Source organism: Mesoplodon bidens (assembly GCF_964165515.1).
Source record: "Mesoplodon bidens genome assembly, chromosome: 2".
NCBI lineage: Eukaryota > Metazoa > Chordata > Mammalia > Artiodactyla > Ziphiidae > Mesoplodon > Mesoplodon bidens.
In genome coordinates this window covers 2,470,411-2,475,660 of record NC_138177.1, presented here as the reverse complement: position 1 = coordinate 2,475,660, position 5,250 = coordinate 2,470,411, and the positions used below count along the sequence as shown (strand labels likewise).

The window sequence follows — 5,250 nt, the reverse complement described above, 5'->3', positions numbered from 1 at the left end:
TGTCTATAATTATAATTTTCATCCTGTGAGTAAAAAAATCAGTATTTAGTTTACCTTTCAATTACTTAAAAAAAAAAACCTATGCTATAATCTGAATGTTTGTGTCATCCCAAAATTCATCTGTTGAAATCTTAACTCCCAACATGACAGTCTTAGGAGGTGAGACTTTGGGGAGATGCTTAGGGCATAAAGGTGGAGCCCTCATGAATGGGATTAGTGTTCTCATAAAAGAGACCCCACAGAACTTCCTCGCCCCTTCCATTGTGTGAGGCACCGTCTATGAATGAGGAACTGGACCCTCGCCAGACACCGAATTGCTGGCACGGTGTTGATCGTGGACTTCCCAGCCTCCAGAATTATGAGAAATAAATTTCTTTTGTTTACAGAACAACAGTCTATGGTATTTTGTTAGAGCATCTGGAACAGATTAAGACACCGTAGTAGCTTAAATATGTTATACAGTAGGATGTGGAATCGATTTCCTTTTACAACGTAAGAAATTGGAAAATGAATGTAATAAATCATTTTACTTAGCCTTTCTTATGTTTATCTTTTATGTAGATAGATTTCATAATGACCAAAAAAAAAAGAAGAAGAAAAGAAAAAAAGGAATCATGAGTCACCCACGGAGGATGCCAGGGAACTGTGACATAATAAGAAATATGTATTTGGTGTCTACACTGGCTTCCTGGCACAGAGCTCCTGAAACACTTGGAATTTCTTGAGTGATCGGGTAAAATGAGACCTCTTTGCTTATTTATAACTAGACTCTTTCAACCACACCTGAATTTATGTTAATGAGGTGACTTAGAAAAGACCCTAAGGATGGGACTGAGGGGAGGCTGGGGTGATTAGAGGGTCAGACCTTTCAGCCCCACCCACTGACCTCGGGGGAGGGGCAAGGGGCTGGAGATGGACTTAATCACCAATGGCCAATGATATAATTGATCGCGCCTAAGAAATGAAGCCTCCGTAAAAACTCTAAACAACAGGTGTTGGAGAGTATCTGGGTTGGTGAACACGTCCAAGTGCTGGGAGTGGTGGGCATGGATGCTCCAGCCCTCCCCCCATACCTGTGCATCTTGTCCCTTTGGCTGTTCCTGAGTTGTATCCTTTATCATAAATGGGTGATAGTAAGTGCCTTCCTAACTTCTGTGAGCAAATGACCAAGCTGAGGAGAGGGTTGTGGGGACCTCCAATGTATAGCGGGTTGGTCAGAAGTACAGGTACCTGGGATTTGCAACTAGCATCTGAAGTTGGGGCTGGTCTTTTGGGACTGTGCCTCTTGGGTAGTTAAATGGGACAGAAAATCCCACACATCTGGCCTCAGAAGTTGTATGAGTAGAAGAAAGAGTCATATTTTTATTTTAGGACCCAACCTATCATTCTAACAACTTATAAATAAAAAGGGAATCAAACAGTTGTCTGGCCTTCCTGTACAAACTGTACCTGAGGGTAACCATTAGTTGATGAAATGGTTTCCCTTTGTAGAGAGCTTCCAGCTAAGAAGCGAAGCAGGCCTCATAGATCCAGAAAAACCACAGGGCTGCAGCCTCCAATAAAATAACGGGTGTAAGCAGAGATCACCAACGGCTGCTAAAAGCATTAGGTGAAAAATGGACAGACCTTCATAGTGTTATGAGTCAGCCTGGCAGGGCCTGAGCCCTCTGAACAGTCCCAGCGTCACAGAAACAGACAGATACTCCGTGCTTCCCGTTGGAAGTACGCAAAACCACTTACACCGTATTCACGCCAAAAAAATTGAACCTAAATCTGATTGAGCCTCTAGATGTATGAATTTACAGAAAATAAGAGACAGAGGAGGCTTTTAAACAACATCAGTAGCATGCAATTAGCAAGATTCAGACTGTGGAAAAACTTACAGGAAAAAATGACAAATACATTTCAAGGAAAAGAAAGAAAGTGAGCCTGACCGAAACAGGAGGAACCCATGGCTTAGAAGAGACATAGAAACTGAATGTAACACGTGACCCTTATTTGGCTCTTAACTTACACAAACTGGTCGTTAAAAAAAAAAAATTCAAGAGCTACCAAGAAGGCTTTCTCTGCTAAAGGCAAAGACAGGGTCACAAACCCCACCCACTGTCTTTGACTTTTCTTGGCGTAAATCCTGTAATTAAAGAGGTGTGCCTTTTAGTTCAGCCTTCTTGTCCAGAGCTCACACCCTTTACAAGTCAGCACATTAAACCTCATCAGTCACAGACTCTCAGACTTTGCTGAGTTCCTGAGCTTGTTTCCCAAAGGCGGGCGTCAGGGAAACATCTACAGCTCGAAGGTGATGATTTTTCTAAAAGTCCCTGGAAATGGGGCGATCATACAGAAAAAAGGGAAAACTCAGGAATCAAATATCACTGACTTCATGAGTGTACTGAGCTCCCTGGTCTTTACACATTTGATTCTTCAGAGTCGATTGCAAGTGATACGCTGGTCAAGGGGGATGGAGCAGGCCTGGCGAAGATGGTGATGTTCTGATTTCTTGTTTTGTCTTTGGAATTTTTTTTTTTCTGTATGTCTTAATAGGAATGAACAAGAGTTTAGAAGACTAAATATTTCAAACCAACCAGTGAAGCCCTTTGGTGCAGTTTTGACTCCAAAGCAGCACGACTGTCTCCTGGTCTCCCAGGGCCATACGCCACGGGGTCACTTTTCAAATTAAGGTGAGGGCTTCCCTGGTGGCGCAGTAGTTGAGAGTCCGCCTGCCGATGCAGGGGATGTGGGTTCGCGCCCCGGTCCGGGAAGATCCCACATGCCGCGGAGCGGCTGGGCCCGTGAGCCATGGCAGCTGAGCCTGCGCATCTGGAGCCTGTGCTCCGCAACGGGAGAGGCCACAACAGTGAGAGGCCCGCGTACCACAAAAAAAAAAAATTAAGGTGAAATCCAAGTGAAGGTGGAAAGGCAAGGTGTGAGGTCCTTGGACAGCGTCCCTGGTAGGTAACCAACCACTCCCCATAAACACCTCCAATGGCAGGAAATCTCAGCCACATTTCAGGACGCTTCACTGATGTCTCACCAGGAGCCAATCTGCCCCATTTCCCGGGACAGCACTTCGAGTCTTAGAGACAGTGTTCTCATCCCCACCCCGAGTCAGTGACTCCTACCTGGAGTCTAGGGAATGTGAGGCAACAGCCATCGTCCTGGACAACATCAGCCCCTTGGAGCAGCCAAGGCTAGCAGGTGGGGGCCTTTCCTTAGACGCCATGGTGCTCTGTTGAGGTTAAAAATTTATTCCGGTGCTTAGAAAGCAAGAACATATGCTAAAGTCTTTAAAAATGGTTTTATTTTACTTTTCTAAAGAGTTTTTGGTTTTGACGTGGACCATTTTTAAAGTCTTTATTGAATTTGTTACAATATTGCTTCTGTTTTATGTCTTGGTTTTTCGGCTACAAGGCATGTGGGAGCTTAGCTCCCCCAGTGCAGGGGGTGTGGGATCGAACCCACAGCCCCTGTGTTGGAAGGTGAAGTCTTAACCACTGGACCACCAGGGAAGTCCCTAAAAGTGGTTTTCTCTTCCCCAGGGTAAACATTGCTTGCTCTTTGAACTATTGGTAATACAGGTTTATATATTTTTTAAAATATAATAAATAATGAAGTATAAATTATATATAATAATATATATGTATATTATGAGAAAAGGGTAGCCTAACCCACACTCACTTTTAGGACAAGACCTAGCAACTGTACACATCCCTTGTACTCACACCTCATTGGCTGGAATGTTGCCACGTGGCTGCACCTGCCTTCAGGGAGCTGGGAGAGGTAGTGTGTGTCTGGGGACCGAGGTGCCGGGGTACTTTTCCTCCTCTGGAAGGAGGGAAGAAGGCAGCGTGGGGAGGCTCTTGGCATCTCTGCCACGATGACTCTAAATAGAAGCTATGCGACCACATAGCATAATGACAGTGTGTCCTGGTTTTGTCACCGGGCCCAGCGGTGAGGCTGCGTAAGGGTCACGGGAGTGGAGACACACAGAACGGAGCCAGTATTCAGTTCAGGAATCATAGAATTTAGTGCACGTGATGAGCACACAGCACAGCTGAGTAAGAGTAGGGAAAACAGAGAAGGGGTACCGACCTCACCAAGGAGAAGTCCGGGAGGACGCAGCTCAGCGCCAGCAGGGTCCCTGGTTGGTGATGGTTTCAGGACACCTGTGAGCGGGACTCGCCCTCGGCTGGGACAGGGCCTCGGGCAGCGCCTGGACATCCAGCAGTGTCAGGTCGGATCCTCCAGCGGAGAGCCTTCAGTGTCTGACTCTGGGGGGTCTGCCTGGAGGTGGGCAGGTGCTGCCCCAGGGCCTCTCATCTCCAGCCGTTACTCTGTGCCAGCGAAGGTTTCCATGACCTTACAAGGCAAGTCCTTAAATTCATTCTCTAAGTCTGTGAGTCTGTTCCTGTATTGTACATAAGTTCATTTGTAGCATTTTTCTTTTTAGATTCCGCATATCGATATCGTATATTTGTCTTACTAACACAACATTGTTAATCACCTATGCTTCGATATACAATAAAAATAAAAATTAAACAAACAAAAAACAAAGTCCTCATCTAAAGGAACGCTCTTAGCTCACCATAGGGACGCACTCACAGTCCGGCACCCGACGCTTTAGAACAACTAGCCTGCCGGTTGACACTGGCCGTTGGGACTCCACTTTGCTGAACAAAGCTTGAATCCGAGGAGTTTCACACCAGATGAGCAGGAAGCACAAACTGCAACGTAACCGTCCTAAACGGAGAGTTTCACTGAAATATTCAAATACAAGGAACGTGTGTGAAAGACGTTTGTTCTGGGCTGACGAACACCCGTTCAGTCCACCTCCAGTCAGAATTCCGGGTTTTGTTTGGGAATCTAGGCTTCCTCTCGGTCCGTCTGGTTGAGGGGGAGTCTGGGGGCGACTTGTGACCTAGCCAGACCTCTCAGAGCCCCACAGTCCCTGGACAAGCGTGACTGGGTCGGGATTGGCACGTGACTCATTCCAGCGACTAGAAAAGCAGGTTCCTTTCATTCTGCTGCCATCTTGCCATGTGGAGCATATGACAATAAAAGAACTTTTTTTTTAGCCCAGGATCCAGCCACGTTTCACGTCTGCTCTCCATTGGGGCTTCTTAGCCACGAGATCCAGGAAATCCTTCTCCATCCCTGTTTTGTTTTTCTCCTTACACCAGTTTGTAGTGGGTTTTCTGTAACTTGGAAAAGAAAAAAAAATCCTAACTGATACATTTGAGATTATTCCTAACT

The 5,250-nt window shown here is 45.9% G+C and overlaps 1 long non-coding RNA gene across 1 annotated transcript; it reads left to right on the top strand.

Moving 5' to 3' along the window:
- The first annotated feature begins 211 nt into the window (after positions 1-211).
- On the top strand, positions 212-3,570 carry LOC308611766. Its single transcript, XR_014015025.1, has 3 exons — positions 212-733; positions 2,542-2,678; positions 2,892-3,570. It is a non-coding gene; the product is annotated as an uncharacterized lncRNA (long non-coding RNA).
- The last annotated feature ends 1,680 nt before the right edge of the window (positions 3,571-5,250 follow it).